At 44.8% G+C, this 17,352-nt stretch overlaps 1 protein-coding gene across 3 annotated transcripts in view; it reads right to left on the bottom strand.

The window, feature by feature from the left end:
- The window catches only part of LOC123762560 (whirlin), a 261,198-nt gene that overhangs the window by 161,526 nt on the left and 82,320 nt on the right, over positions 1–17,352 (bottom strand). For 2 of the 3 annotated variants that reach the window (XM_045749087.2, XM_045749086.2), the window contains exon 1: positions 2,409–2,628. The exons of the other annotated variant lie outside the window; for it this stretch is intronic. The gene's annotated coding sequence lies outside the window, so the exon portion shown is untranslated. Of the gene's footprint in view, positions 1–2,408; positions 2,629–17,352 lie in introns of those variants that run through there. 3 annotated transcript variants of the gene reach the window in all.

Below are 17,352 nucleotides of genomic sequence, written 5' to 3'. Positions count from 1 at the left end.
ATTTACACTGATGGATCCTTGCATCAGTCCCATGGTGCAGCTGGTAGTGCAGTTGTTGTGACAGGGAGAGATGGTTCCTTCTCCCATGAGTGTGGAGCGCGTCTAAGTAACTGGGCCTCCACTATTCAAACAGAATTGGTTGCCATAATCCTTGCACTCGAGCGCGTATATGAATCCAAAGTTGACACGCTAATTGTAAGTGATTCCTTGTCATCCTTGACTGCCCTCAGCTCCCCAAGGCATAATTGTGACGTGCTTATCTCTGAAGCTAGACACAGATATAATGAAATAATCACTGTTGGAGTCAGAGTTTGTCTCCTGTGGATTCCTTCCCATATTGGTCTCCGAATGTATGATAGAACTGATGAGTTGGCCAAGACTTTTGCTCGTAAAGAGGGAATTGATTACCAAATTAGACTGCCTTTGAGCAGCCTGAGGGCAGCAATATCCTAGGAACATCAACTAAATTTCGGAGACTTGAGGCAAAGTGAAATTCACACCAGTTACTCCATCTATCATCATTCTATTATGCAGGAAGAACCGCACGTCTATGTGTCATCCAATAAAGTTAGCAGACTTCTAGATGTTACCACTGCTAGGCTTAGGCTCGGCTACAAGTACCTCTGGCAGTTTGTAACATCTGCTGATGTAGATTTGACTAAATGTAAACTCTGTCAGCAGAACTACTCGCATACTTTGCGTCATTATATAATGGAATGTGAAAAACACCCGGAATTTAGAGATAACACCATCAATAGTGTCCAAGAAATGTGTAAGTACTTCCTTCGTAATGATGTGCTGCCCGAAATCTTAGCGAACTATCCAAAATTTGCTTACTGTAGGTAATGCATGCACATGACTGTAAAGCTGCCGCCCAGTTGGGTGGGTGTGGAGCACATGACTGTAAAGCTGCCGCCCAGTTGGGTGGGTGTGGCGCACATGACTGTAAAGCTGCCGCCCAGTTGGGTGGGTGTGGAGCACATGACTGTAAAGCTGCCGCCCAGTTGGGTGGGTGTGGCGCACATGACTGTAAAGCTGCCGCCCAGTTGGGTGGGTGTGGCGCACATGACTGTAAAGCTGCCGCCCAGTTGGGTGGGTGTGGCGCACATGCCTGTAAAGCTGCCGCCCAGTTGGGTGGGTGTGGCGCACATGACTGTAAAGCTGCCGCCCAGTTGGGTGGGTGTGGAGCACATGACTGTAAAGCTGCCGCCCAGTTGGGTGGGTGTGGAGCACATGACTGTAAAGCTGCCGCCCAGTTGGGTGGGTGTGCAGCAAGACTAGTAACTGTGTGACTCACCATAGATGTAAAGTGCCTTGTATAGTGACTTGTGAGCCTCTTGTTGATCACTTGCGACACAAAAGATTACTGACGTGTGTATTTGTGTGGGTGATTAGATATGTATGTGTATGTATATTATGTATACGTGTATATATATATATATATATATATATATATGTATGAGAATGTGTACATGTATATATAACATTAATAATTTTGTAACTAGCGTCAAAAATTTTTATTTGCTTAGCTAAACGAACTAGAGGTTTCAGTTCCTGAACCGATTATGTGCCTCTGTAATCCTTTACACCACCGCCCACGGGATGGGTATGGGGTGCATATTAAAGAAAGACATTGAATAAGAAGAGACGAGCAAATATGATCTCATGAACAAATCCACAAGGGCCGTGACGAGGATTCGAACCTGCGTCCGGGAGCATCCCAGACACTGCCTTAATCGACTGAGCTACGACAGGGTTAAAAAGAGTTGAAACCGAAGTTCTAATGAACTTACTGGATCCCGTAGCCTCTCTGAGGCACAAACCAGGATTTTACACAACTCCCCCATGCACTCGAGCTATGTCAATAGACCGTTCTCCCTCTTCGCCCTTACATCATTACACACACAGATTACACATAGTTCGGGTGCAGGGGGGATTTTTGTTTGTTGCCGCCGAAGGCGGCTAGTTTATTGTGCACCCCATACTCATCCTGTGAGCGGTAGCGCAAAAGGGGGAGTTGTGTAAAATCCTGGTTTGTGCCTCAGAGAAGCTACGGGATCCAGTAAGTTCAGTAGAACTTCGGTTTCAACTCTTTTAACCCTGTCGTAGCTCAGTCGATTAAGGCAGTGTCTGGGATGCTCCCGGACGCAGGTTCGAATCCTCGTCACGGCCCTTGTGGATTTGTTCATTTGATGCATCACGTTAGTGTGATCTCTATTTGTAAATATGATCTCGTTTCGGGCCAAGAGTGAACTGAACACAGTACCTTCCTCATAATCTTCTCTCTCTCTCTCTCTCTAGTGCACCGTAGCTGCGGTATATCACCATACACATATCAGCACCTGTGTTTAGAGCAGAGTAACAGCGGGCGTCGCATATTGGTGTTAGAAGTGACTAGTTGAACTCACCTGAACACCGCGGCCTGGATAGGGGACACCTCAACCCAAGGGGTCAAACTACCACGAAGTGTCTCAGTATTCTGATTTAACGCTAGGTTCAACACTGCTAGGGTAGTAGTACTTCTATGTACACTGTTAGTTATGTATAGAAATCCTTGGTATTGCGTTCAATGGAGAAATCACTGATCATATGCCGTTTGGACTAGCGGTCCTACCTCCCTCCCTACACCAGCGCCACAGCGAGACTGACGTTTGTTGCTGGCTGAGAGGGGGCCGCCCGCGTCCAGGTATCACGCCTCCACCGTCAAATACCTACCCCATCAATCCTTATATATCTTGACAGCTAAAGATGTCATATATAGCTGAATATAGTTGTTCTTCATATATCATATTCCTTTCTGTGAGTGGGTAAATATGCAGGTAAAAATATGCTATATATTTAATACTTTAGACCGCTTGCTATGGAATGCATTTCTGGAATGCAGTTCTGTTATGGTATAATCGTTCTTTTCGTTTCGTGTTCTGAGTGGGTCGATAATTGAATGTTTCATGTTAAGGGCTTGAGGGTGGTTGAAAAGCTTTACACGGGTCTCGGGTGACTGGCAGGAGAGGGAGCCAAGCAGTCAGGGAGACACCGGGTGGAGACGACCAAAGTGTGTCAGGAACCCGCGCCGCCCCGACCCGCCAGGTGCTGCACTATGGTTACCCACGTGTGATCACCCGTCACTCTCCACCACTGGTCTGTACTCACCTAGTTGTGCCTGCAGGATCGAGCATTGACTCTTGGATCCCACCTTTCGAGCATCGGTTGTTTACAGCAATGACTATGGTCCCATTTCCCTACCATACCTAGTCTTAAAATTATGAATAGTATTTGCTTCCACAACCTGTTCCTTAAGTGCATTCCATTTTCCCACTACTCTCACGCTAAAAGTAAACTTCCTAACAACCCTGTGACTCAGATGAGTTTCCAGCTTCCACCCATGTCCCCTCGTTCTGTTACTGTTCCGTGTGAACATTTCGTCTATGCCCACTCTGTCAATCCCCTTGAGTATTTTATACGTTCCTATCATGTCCCCCCTCTCCCTTCTTCTTTCTAGTGTCGTAAGGCACAGTTCCTTCAGGCGCTCCTCATACCCCATCCCTCATAACTCTGGGACAAGTCTCGTTGCAAACCTCTGAACCTTTTCCAGTTTCCTTATATGCTTCTTCAGATGGAGACTCCATGATGAGGCGGCATAACGGCTACTGTTGAACTCCAGTAGCCATTTCTCTGATCATCTCTACAACCAGTTCAGGTCCTCTTGGAGGATCCTGCAATCCTCATCTGTCACAACTCTTCTCATCAACTTTGCGTCATCCGCGAACATCGACATGTAGGACTCTACTCCTATAAACATGTCGTTAATATTTATTAGAAATAGAATGGGTCCCAGCACCGATCCTTGAGGTACTCCACTTGTTACTGTTCGCCAGTCCGACTTCTCGCCTCTTACCGTAACTCTTTGGCTCCTTCCTGTTAGGTAGTTCCTTATCCATGCTAGGGCCTTTCCTCCTACCCCCGCCTGCCTCTCGAGCTTGAACAGCAGTCTCATGTGCGGTACTGTATCAAAGGCTTTTTGGCAGTCCAGAAATATACAGTCTGCCCAACCATCTCTGTCCTGTCTTATCCTCGTTATTTTATCATAGAATTCTAAAAGGTTTGTTAGGCACGATTTCCCTATCCAGAACCCATGTTGATGTTTGTTCACAAACCTAATGTTCTCCAGATGTGCAACCAGTCGTAGCCTAATTATTCTTTCAAGCATTTTACAGGGGATGCTTGTCAGTGATACAGGTCTATAGTTAAGTGCCTCCTCCCTATCACCTTTCTTGAAAATCGGTACGACATTTGCCTTCTTCCAGCAACTGGGCAATTCTCCCGACATAAGTGACTCATTAAAGATCATTGTCAGAGGCACGCTGAAGGCCTGCGCTGCCTCTTTTAGTATCCACGGTGATATTTTGTCTGGTCAAACCGCTTTATTTGCATTCGTGTGTGTGTGTGTGTGTGTGTGTGTGTGTGTGTGTGTGTGTGTGTGTGTGTGTGTGTGTGTGTGTGTGTGTGTGTGTGTGTAGACAAGTTGAGTTTGCAGGGCTGTTTTGATCTTCGGCTGATCTTCGGCTGTTTGTTCCCTTTGCTTGCTTGCGCGCGCGCGTGTGTGTATTAGGCTGGCCTAAAATACGTTATTTTAAATTTTCATTTGCATACTTCTCATTATGTTACAAGTTGTAAAAAAAAAATTCCACACACTAAATTTCAACAAAATTCAATAATATTTAATGTTGCCGCCAGAGAAGTGAAATTTAGATCAATATGTTATAAATGCAGTAATCCCACACCACACAGGAGGTAAACAAATCCGCGAACGTTGCTTAAGATATTAATATCTGATAAACACTTGATATTATGTTATATTATTTATAGAAAAGAATTTATAGAAATTTCAGACATATAGCGGCAACACTAAATAGTATTTAATTTTGCTGAAATTTTGCGTGTGATATTATTTTGCAGCCTGTAACACAATAAGAGGATATGGTAATGAATTTTGACATTTGTGTTTTTGTAGGACAGTATTAGACTGGTCCAAAACACCGGAAGTCAAAAAACATTGTCAGGCTGCTCCTGACAATGTTCAAATATAGCACATTTACTGTATTAGTGAAAATAATAAGGTTTGCATAAGTTATAGATTAGAATAACCTTCGTTTTGCAACGTTAATCTTAATTTTGAAATGAAAGCCAATGAGTTACGACGAACAGTGTGACTTGCCGAAATAGAGGTAAAAATAATCCAATATTGTGCTGTAGCCTATGTCGAAACCTTCCAGCATCACGGGTTGCCAGGGATTAGTTTCATTTACACTCATTTATTTACATTTTATATATGTCAATATCTGCATGACTTACTAGCAAATACAATGAAAATACGTCATGCAAGGGCGGGTTGTGCTAGTTTAGACTCTTGTACTCTATAAGTGAATTTTGAATGAGGAAAAGAAAAACGGATCGTCTGTGTTAAATTCTTTCTTCGAATGTTGACATATTTCTCATTGTAGCCTGGTGTCTGATTCTTGGTTCATGTAAAAGGTTACGAACGTGATGTAATTCTGGTCACCCACTTTAATGACAATAGACTCAGGCTGTGGCGGAGTTAGGAGACAAGCCAGAGCTGACGTTTAACCTGTGATGCTCCGAGTGTTAGGGCACCGTTCCTGCATTCCTTGCTGCATATCCCAGTTCCTCGTCCCCATACCCTAGTTTCTCGTCCTCATATCCCAGTTCCTCGTCCCCATACCCCAGTTCCTCGTCCTCATATCCCAGTTTCTCGGCCCCATACCCCAGTTCCTCGTCCTTATATCCCAGTTCCTCGTCCCCTATCCCAGTTCCTCGTCCCCCTATCCCAGTTCCTCGGCCCCATACCCCAGTTCCTCGTCCCCCTATCCCAGTTCCCCGGCCCCATACCCCAGTTCCTCGTCCCCCTATCCCAGTTCCTCGTCCCCATATCCCAGTTCCTCGCCATAATATCCCAGTTCCTTGTCCCCATATCCCAGTTCCTCGCCATAATATCCCAGTTCCTCGTCCTCATATTCAAGATCCTCGCCCTCACATCCCTTCCAAGTGCTCTACATTCATTCTGGGTGAGCGCTTTCTCCTCATAATTGCCTCACCTTGAGGGACATATAATACGTAAACAATGTCTTATTAAGCACCAGCGGAAATACGCTCTACTTTATTATATTCTACGTGCACATAATTCCAGAATATCTATATAAGTTTTTCAGGTATCCGCATACTTCTTTAGGCATCCGTATACGCCTTTCAGCACATTATCAACAATATGATCATACCACAACAGTCTGGTCTAAAAAATCACCCGTTTCCCTGTGGTCTCTGAGCGGGTGCAGCAGAAACAGCAACAGCAGCAGCAACAGTAACAGCAGCAGCAGTAACGGCAGCAACAGCAGTTGCAGCAACATTTTTCAAGGCACATTCAAGGGACTAGTAATATACACAAGACTGGGTGTACAGGGAGCCCGTCCAGCACCCGCCCACTCCTGCAGACACTGTTGGAGGCGGGAGACCCCCCCGGCGGCGGCAGGCAGTCGGTGTTTCCTGTGGCAGGTGATCCCGTAGTGCCGCCCGCTCCCGACAATGCTAAACACTAACATGAAAGATAGTAATTACCGGATTTTTAAAGCTGTAGAATTGTCTATTGTTTCGCCGGGAGAGACTCGTTCCCTCACAGCCTGCCTGGCGTCTCCTTATAGCCTGCCTGGCGTCTCCTCACAGCCTGCCTGGCGTCTCCTCACAGCCTGCCTGGCGTCTCCTTATAGCCTGCCTGGCGTCTCCTCACAGCCTGCCTGGCGTCTCCTTATAGCCTGCCTGGCGTCTCCTCACAGCCTGCCTGGCGTCTCCTCACATTAAAATATGAAAACATAAAAATGAAGATAACTGCAGAAGGCTTATTGGCCCATACGAGGCAGCTGCTATTTATATCCACAAAATCTCATTCATATATATATGTCTAACCTACGCTTGATGCAATGGAAGGATCCTATTTCTATTATGTTACGCGGTAATTGGTTCCACAAATCAACAACCCTGTTACCGAACCAGTATTTACCCAGGTCTTTCCTAAGGCTGGAGTATACCTGGAGTGGGTTAAGGAAGTTCTTCCACTCCCCCAAGCCCGGCCTGGACAAACTTGATCTAACTGGTTGTTGCTTGGAGGGGCCCGCAGGCCCATGTATCCACCATGGGCCTGCGGTGGAGGTGGGGTCCCTGGATTGTTTCAAGCGTGGGTTGGACATGCATATGAGTGGGATTGGGTGGTTATAGATAGGAGCTGCCTCGTATGGGCCAATAGGTCTTCTGCAGTTACCTTTGTTCTTATGTTCTTATGTTCACCATAACACAACCCGTCCTCCTGTTTAGATAGTACGTTTTGTAACTATGAACAATACAGTACACACATTGACATACTAAGCAATTAGATCTTAGAACTTTGTACTCTTCATTTTATAGTCCAGACAAAAATTAAACAAATTTAAATATTCCTAGGCCTAGTACAGCACACATATGTACTATATTAGGCCTCAGATAGCATGTATTAGGCCTAGCAAGGTTAGGTTATATTAGTCTAGTTTGTCTTTGCAGCGTAAATTGAAAATCGTTTTCCGGTTTGTCCAAATTCAATAACACTGATTTCAACTTTCTAATTGCGTTGTACATCGTCTTATGTACTATGGTCCTCATCCTTGCCACTAGTACTACCACACCAGGAAGAGGGCCTGCTACATCTTGGTTGGTGCAGCATGTCCACAGTTGACACAGGAGAGACACGCAAGCTCCCGCCAAACACACACTCCGAAACTACGACGTTGGTACAACGTTCGAACAAGTTTTAACACCTCCTAACCAGTTATAACAACCAATATAGCAAGTTATAACAACGTTCTATTACGTCATAAACACGTTAAGCCAAGATGTAACAACTTTATTACAAGTTGTAACAAGCGGAAAATAGAGACAGTTTCGGTTTGTGCTTCCAGGGCTGTGGCCAGGCGCGTCTGAGACGGACTGTGGTGCGTCGTGACTACACCTATAAGACGGACAGCCTCTGAACAACAGATGATTCCAAGATGACTTCCTGACTTTCTGGAGGTGGGTGGCTGATTGGGCAGGTTGGGGGAAGGGAGGAAGGGAGGGGGGGTTATTGGAGGAGGTTGGAGGGGGGTAGTTGAGAGAGAGATGGTGGAGGAGGAGGGAGAGGACGGGGGGTGCTGGAGAGAGATGGTGGAGGAGGAGGGAGAGGACGGGGGGTGCTGGAGAGAGATGGTGGAGGAGGAGGGAGAGGACCGGGGGTAGTTGAGAGAGAGATGGTGGAGGAGGAGGGAGAGGACGGGGGGTGCGGGAGAGAGATAATGTGGAGATGACACTCACCAGGAGAAAGGGTTCTGGATCACTCCATGCAACATGGCTTCGCTACGCAATACATATTTACCTTAGTAAGAGTCATTGTAGATAATTATATTTCCGTCTTTTGTGACAAGCGAGCTAATTACGGGAGACGATACTAGTGCCAGAAACACACACACACACACACACACACACACACACACACACACACACACACACACTCTCTCTCTCTCTCTCTCTCTCTCTCTCTCTCTCTCTCTATCTCTCTATCTCTCTATCTCTCTATCTCTCTATCTCTCTCTCTATATCTCTCTCTCTATCTCTGTATCTCTCTATCTCTCTCTCTCTATCTCTCTCTATCTCTCTCTATCTCTCTCTCTCTCTCTATCTCTCTCTCTATCTCTGTATCTCTCTATCTCTCTCTCTCTATCTCTCTCTATCTCTCTCTATCTCTCTCTCTATCTCTCTATCTCTCTCTCTATCTCTCTATCTCTCTATCTCTCTATCTCTCTATCTCTCTCTCTCTCTCTCTCTCTCTATCTCTCTCTCTATCTCTCTATCTCTCTATCTCTCTATCTCTCTATCTCTCTATCTCTCTATCTCTCTCTCTCTCTCTCTCTCTCTCTCTCTCTCTCTCTCTCTCTCTCTCTCTCTCTCTCTCTGTGTGTGTGTGTGTGTGTGTGTGTGTGTGTGTGTGTGTGTGTGTGTGTGTGTGTGTGTATGTGTGTGTGTGTGTGTGTGTGTGTGTGTGTGTGTGTGTGTGTGTGTGTGTGTGTGTGTGTGTGTGTGTATTCACCTCTCTGTATTCAGTTAGTTGTTCCTGTAGGATCGAGCTGTTAGCTGTTGGTCCCCGCCTTTGTAACCATCGGATGTCCAATGTACTGACTCCCGGTCTATTTCCTTTAGCATAGCCTACAACGGGTGTCTAACTCCCAGGTATTGATTTACTGCTAGGTAAAGAAGAAGCATAAGATGAAAGAAACTCCGCCTAACTTGTTCTGTCTCGGCTAGGAATCGAACCCATATCCCGGGATTGTGACTCGCGGATGATAACCACTCTGCCACGAGACTGTGTGTGTGTGGGGTGGGGGGGGGGAAGGGGGGGGGGGTAAGTGGCAGTATGAGTGATCTTAACCAACACTCATATATGATAATTTTGAGCATTAACCAGAACACGGAACCAGCCAGAGGTCAACGAGGCTGTTGTGGGCGGCCAAGACGTGCAGGAATGTGGGCGTCGGCCACATATTGTCTTCAAAACAATTTTAACGAAGCTAACTGTGACTCTCTCTATATATATATATTGACCACAGCGTCAAAATGCTGGTGTTGTAATGAAAATCTTAGAGCACCGTAATACTGACGCAGCTCCGGATTACTGGGCACCGTGTACACTGGGGGCCGGTTACCGTAGTGCGAACCTTGGCCGGTTAGGCAAAAACCACCACAAATGTGACGATTGGCAACTGGTTGGAACAGGTTATATATATAACGTTATCCACGCCAACACGTATATATTATGTATACATTATGTATACATTATGTCGTGCCTAGTAGCCAAAACGCACTTCTCGGCCTACTATGCAAGGCCCGATTTGCCTAATAGGCCGAGTGATTTTCTTTATTTTCAATAAATTGTTTCCAATTGCTTTTTTTTTAATTCTTATCATTACATTATATTAAGAACATAAATTGTTGACTTAGTTATGTTAGTTTAGGTTAGGTTAAGATACGGTTGGTTAGGTTCGGTCATATATCTATGTTAGTTTCAACTCAAATAAAAAAAAAAGAACTCATTCATAATAAAATGAATAGATTTATCATTTCATAAGGAAAAATAAGGAAACAATAAATTCATGAAAACTTGGCTTATTAGGCGATTTGAGCCTTGCATAGTAGGCTAAATAGTGCATGCTGGCTACTAGGTACAACATAATGTATATATTATGCATATATATGTATATATTATGCATACAGTATGTATATATTGTCTACATCATGATACATTATATATATATTATTTGTTCATTTTGTATATATTATGTATACATTATGTATATATTATGTATATATTATGCATATTTAAAGTATGAATTTTACTAATCAGTTGCAGTGTCCCTTCACAAAGGGCCAAAGCTGTCACCCCCGCTGCTGGTGAAGCTGTAAGCATACTTACAGCTCCAGCGCTTAGCTGACTGTCTTAAACCAGCGAGTACCCCAGCCCGCTCTCTGGCTCTGCCACTCCGTCCAAAATCCAACCTACTAACCCAACCAGAAGCGCACGCACCCAACCCACCCACCTAACCCTTAATATTTGTGATGCGTCATTTCACCCCGGAAGGTTGCCCTTGTTACTTTGGTTGACCGTAACGTACAGAAAGCGACGTATTAGCTGAGCGGGGAGGGTGAATATGCACTATATACGTTGTGTGTGTGTATATATGAGTGCCAGATGGTGCCGGATGGTTCATCATGGTGTAGTAATTGCTGAAGCTTCGATGTGGTGATTGGTCTGTTTTCGGCCACACACTGTCCCAGCTCATCACTAAGCTTCTTCATACAAAACTATGTATTATACAATGTAACAATACAAAGCTATAAATTACACAAAGTAACGATACAAAGCTATGTATTATACGAAGTAACAATACAAAACTATGTATTATACAACGCAACAAAATTAACGCAATACACTGAGAGGAACTTGAGAACTGACAATGGTACATTGTATTATGGAATTGTATCGTTCATTCCCATAACCGGTATAACTTACCGGTTCACAACCTTTAAACTGTCGTCGAGGCAACACACTTTGTTAAGTGACGACGGAGGTGTGAACAATGGGAGGTGTAAACAATGGGAGAGGAAGGTGTAAACAATGGGAGAGGAAGGTGTAAACAATGGGAGAGGAAGGTGTAAACAATGGGAGAAGGTGTAAACAATGGGAGAGGAAGGTGTAAACAATGGGAGAAGGTGTAAACAATGGGAGAGGAAGGTGTAAACAATGGGAGAGGAAGGTGTAAACAATGGGAGAGGAAGGTGTAAACAATGGGAGAGGAAGGTGTAAACAATGGGAGAGGAAGGTGTAAACAATGGGAGAAGGTGTAAACAATGGGAGAGGAAGGTGTAAACAATGAGTAAATAAGATGAAAATCATGTACGAGTAATGAGAACAAGACCGGTCACCACCCGCACTCAGCACCATCAATCAAATAGTGAGACCAGAAAGAAAACAAAACATAGTTTCTGTCTTGTCTCTTACAAAGTCGCTTCATTACGGTAAACGTGGGCAACCCAGCAACCAGTTTGGTAAGACCTCACACCAAATTTCCGCCACCCTAATCTTTTAGTAAATCTAATCTAACCCAACCAATCCGAACATAACCTAACCTAGGCTAAGCTAACCTAGACCAACCTAACCTAACCCAAACAATCCTAATCTAACCTAACCTAACCCAACCAATCCGAACATAACCTAACCTAGGCTAAGCTAACCTAGACCAACCTAACCTAACCCAAACAATCCTAATCTAACCTAACCTTACCCAACCAATCCGAACATAACCTAACCTAGGCTAAGCTAACCTAGACCAACCTAACCTAACCCAAACAATCCTAATCTAACCTAACCTAACCCAACCAATCCGAACATAACCTAACCGAGGCTAAGCTAACCTAGACCAACCTAACCTAACCCAAACAATCCTAATCTAACCTAACCTAACCTAACCCAACCAATCCGAACATAACCTAACCTAGGCTAAGCTAACCTAGACCAACCTAACCTAACCCAAACAATCCTAATCTAACCTAACCTAACCTATGATATCAAAATTTTGCGATTTATATATGCATATGGCATGCGCAAGATGTGTGACGTCACTAGACGTCAAAATTTGAACCCGGCTCATTTGGTAGATTCTACCTGTGTAGGGTCTTTGGTCGATGAACAATGAGATCACAATAACATGGCCCACGCCGCAGGTTCGATCCCGTCGTCGTCTTCCGAAAATGTTCTTTTAGGATGTTGTTTCCCCTGACAGGACCTTCACTAGACTCCACAATATATGAAGTTACGGGCGCGCGCGCACACACGCACCTACACACGCACACACGCACACACACACACACACACACACACACACACACACACACACACACACACACACACACACACACACACACACACACACACACACACACACACACACACACACACATCTCACGCCCATGGAACAGCAGAACGCTCAGCAGAACGCTCACCGAGAAGGGAACATGAGAAGGGATAGAAGAAAGTGAGTCTCAAGGCAATGTACACTAACATAGATGGGATTACAAATAAAACAGATGAACTTGGAGAATGGGTACTTGAAGAAAACCCAGACATAATAGCACTCACAGAAACAAAGCTAACGAAAACCATAACAAATGCTGTCGTAGGCAGCGCATGTGGTAGGCATTCAGCTGTCTTTCCTGACGGGCGCGGAGTGTCCAAGACTCACTGCCATAAAGGAGAGTGCTCAGGACACAGGCTCTGTAAACCTGAATCTTTGTATACTCAGTCAGCCTGTTGTTGGCCCACACTCTCTTTGTCAGTCTGGACATGGTAATAGATGCCTTACCGATGCGTTTGTTTAGCTCCGTATCAAGAGAGAGGGAGTCAGAGATTGTGGAGCCCAGGTACACGAAGTCGTGAACCACTTCCAGTTTGGAATCAGAGATGCCGATGTCAGGTGGGGAGTCCACTCCTTGTCCCATGACTTGTGTTTTCTTCAGGCTGATGGTGAGTCCGAAAGCCTGAGAGGCCTCGCTGAAGCGGGTCATAAGTCGTTGGAGGTCTTTGGCTGAGTGGGCAGTGGCTGCTGCGTCGTCGGCAAAAAGGAAGTCGCTCAAACACCTCAGCCGAACCTTCGTCTTGGCTCTCAGCCTGGCAAGGTTAAAGAGCTTTCCATCCGACCTGGTCCGGAGGTAAATGCCTTCCGTGACAGATCCGAAGGCGTGCCGCAGCATAACTGCGAAGAAAATCCCCAATAGGGTTTGAGCCAGTACGCAGCCCTGCTTTACTCCACTTCGCATGTCAAAGGCGTCTGATGTTAGGCCATCAAAGACCACGGTGCCCTTCATGTTCTCATGGAAAGATATATATATATATATATATATATATATATATATATATATATATATATATATATATATATATATATATATATATATATATATATATATATATAATTTATTATGAAATCACTATTATCAGAACCTCTGTTATTCTCTGTTATTTTATAAAACAATATATGTAAACAAAACAATTCAGATCCATTCCTAAAATGTTTAAATCTCATTCACTTAGCAGTAAATGTGTCTGACAGTCGACTGTTGAGGGTCGCGTCCTGGGAAACAGGCAGTCATTGGTTTGGCGAACCTCGTTACACTTAAGATATTTCCTGTCCTCTACACTGTTGAGAAAGAAATATTAAACATTTGTTTATAATAGTTTGTAGTTAAAATACTTTTACATTTTCTTTACAAGCCTGCGGTAGCCGTTCTTTTTTAATATTTGAGGGAAAACTTTTGAAAAGTTTATTTATGTTTTGCATAAATAACTGTGGTACAGAAAAAAGCCCAGCAGGGAATTACAAATAACTAGTGAATATTGCATGATATTTTAGACGGTTAGCAAGTTCCTCTTGCTAAAAGTACCGATAGCGGCGATACAATTTGTATCTTGGATTCAGATAGCGGAATGATCCACACACCTGAAGCCACGTAGAGGTGCACTTAGTGGGCCAGCATGGACACATTTTGAGTACTCGTGACATTAGTAAATATGTACCTTTATCTAACAAGTAAGCAGCCAGTGGATTATGTTCTGTATATATTTTAAATAAAAACTTCTTCTTCTTCTTCTTCTTCTTCTTCTTCTTCTTATTATTATTATTATTATTATTATTATTATTATTATTATTATTATTATTATTATTGAGGTTTGATTGGGGTCCTTTTATTCGGACGATTCTCAAATGAATTGTGAGAATTGCTTTATTGGCTTGGTTGCTAAAAAAACACAGGTTACTCACTTGTATGAGTATATATTTTCTGTAAACATTGAAGATGAGTGAAGTGTTGTTCCTTTTTATTCAAGATTAGTTAAGTGTTTTTTTAATTACACAAGATCAGTTAAGTGATGTTCATTATCACTAAGACATCAGAGAAGAGTATCGAAGGGAAGACATCAAGGCATCATATATATATATATATATATATATATATATATATATATATATATATATATATATATATATATATAATATATATATTATTTTTCATTTATTACTTTACACTTTAAATTTCTGCCATTTACCATTCCCATTTTTTATAACTTCATGACCTTGTTAGGCTCTGACATTTGTCAGAGTGGACACCTGCATTGTTACTCTCCCCCCTACCTTGGTGCTCAATATAGAACACGTCCTCCAGGGCTCAACAGGGAACACGTCCTCCAGGGCTCAACAGGGAACACGTCCTCCAGGGCTCAACAGGGAACACGTCCTCCAGGGCTCAACAGGGAACACGTCCTCCAGGGCTCAACAGGGAACACGTCCTCCAGGGCTCAACAGGGAACACGTCCTCCAGGGCTCAACAGGGAACACGTCCTCCAGGGCTCAACAGGGAACACGTCCTCCAGGGCTCAACAGGGAACACGTCCTCCAGGGCTCAACAGGGAACACGTCCTCCAGGGCTCAACAGGAAACACGTCCTCCAGGGGCTCTACAGGGAACACGTCCTCCAGGGGCTCTACAGGGAACACGTCCTTCAGGGCTCAAAGAGCATCAATGAAGTGTTCGTGTCATACACTGCTTGCAGATGGATAGATTGACGTCAGGGCATGACGTCAGTATCCCTGTGACGTCAGTAATTCATACATACGGTCAAACACGGCCTGGGGGTGCATGTGTCACGGTCAAACACGGCCTGGGGGTGCATGTGTCACGGTCAAACACGGCCTGGGGGTGCAGGTGTCACGGTCAAACACGGCCTGGGGGTGCAGGTGTCACGGTCAAACACGGCCTGGGGGTGCAGGTGTCACGGTCAAACACGGCCTGGGGGTGCAGGTGTCACGGTCAAACACGGCCTGGGGGTGCAGGTGTCACGGTCAAACACGGCCTGGGGGTGCAGGTGTCACGGTCAAACACGGCCTGGGGGTGCATGTGTCACGGTCAAACACGGCCTGGGGGTGCATGTGTCACGGTCAAACACGGCCTGGGGGTGCATGTGTCACGGTCAAACACGGCCTGGGGGTGCATGTGTCACGGTCAAACACGGCCTGGGGGTGCATGTGTCACGGTCAAACACGGCCTTGCCTCCTCTCCCTCTCACCCTAATCCAGCCTACACTACTTAACTTCATCTTCTTCCCCTTTCCTCTACGCACCATCATCCTGTTCTCCCTCTCATTCCCTCACCCTCACCCTCACCCTTCACCGGTATTCATCCTTTACTTAATTAACGTTTGCTTCCTTCTCCATTAGGGCCAGTGTGTGCTGCAGAGGCCATGATGAGTGATGCTGCTGGCCCTCAAGCATCACTCATCTCACAACATGATGAGTGATGCTGCTGGCCCTCAATTGCATCACTCATCTCACAACATGATGAGTGACGCTGCTGGCCCTCAATTGCATCACTCATCTCACAACATGATGAGTGATGCTGCTGGCCCTCAATTGCATCACTCATCTCACAACATGATGAGTGACGCTGCTGGCCCTCAATTGCATCACTCATCTCACAACATGATGAGTGACGCTGCTGGCCACCAAGCATCACTCATCACATACAATGATGAGTGATGCCTACACTGCCTGCAGGCTGGTGTATGTGTGGTAGTTCAGGGTAGTGTATGCAGGCAACTGGTCTGATGCATGCAACCAGGTCATGGGGTGTGCACTCGGGGTGTTGCACTCGTCGGGGAGGTGGGGAGAGTGCTGACATATCTGGGACTTCGAGGGAGTCAAGTCCAGTTCTTGATGCCCCGCCTTTTAACTAGTCTGACGTTTGAATTCTCCCTTGAATCTGGCCTTAAAGATGTGGACGGAGGTGATTTCTATAACTTCTTCATTCCACTTGCTGACCACCTGTTCAGGGTTCGAGTATTTCGTTACCTTTCTTCGAGTCGGCGGTGTTTCCAGTTTCCACCTACAATTTCTCGTCCAACTTTTTCTAACTTTAAAGAGGTTGTCCTCGGCAACCGCGTCTATTCCCCTCGGTATCTTGTATGTTGTGGTTGTTACTCTCTGTTCCTACTGCCCTCTAGGGTTGTGAGGTCTATGTTCCTTGAATAGCTCCGCCTTCTCAGTTCTAACACCTTCCTTACTGAAACCTTAACACATCCTAAATTTTTGTTTTTGTCGTTCACAAGGTGAAGATTTCATGCCGGCGCTGCATATTCCAGCCAATGTTCTCACATAGGTTGTTGTTGTATTAAATTCAGCTACTCGGAACAAAAAGTTCCAAGTAGCACGGACTATGGTGAGCCCGTAGTGGACTTACCTGGAACAGGAGCGGGGTTCCTGTTCCAGGAGCCCCTTCTAAAACCTTAGCAAGAACAGCGGGGCTGTTCTTGCTAAGGTTTTAAATGACGTCCTAATGTTTGCCAGCGTCCCATATGCTGCCGATGTTACTCAGTTTATGTGTGTGTCTCTGGCATAGGCATTATATCCACTCCCTAATCTTGTTTTTCTTCTCGATTCCAAGAGCTGTTTCTCTCTTATGGGAGAAACAGCTTCTTCTGGTCTCAAAACAAAAAACAGTTTTCTTCTGGTCTCCTATTTTCAGTTTCAGTCTTCATTACCTTACACGTGATTAGGTTGATCTTTAACAGCCATTTATCTGGCCATTCCTGGAATTTGCCAAGGTCTCTTTCTTTAATTACACAAACTCCTCCTCGATTGTACAACATGGTGGTAGTGGACCTGTTGCAGTGGTGGAGGAG

The sequence above is a fragment of the Procambarus clarkii genome, chromosome 27 (assembly GCF_040958095.1).
Source record: "Procambarus clarkii isolate CNS0578487 chromosome 27, FALCON_Pclarkii_2.0, whole genome shotgun sequence".
NCBI classification, from domain to species: Eukaryota; Metazoa; Arthropoda; class Malacostraca; order Decapoda; family Cambaridae; genus Procambarus; species Procambarus clarkii.
Note: the sequence above shows the minus strand (reverse complement) of the source record. Positions and strands in the feature narration are given on the sequence as shown.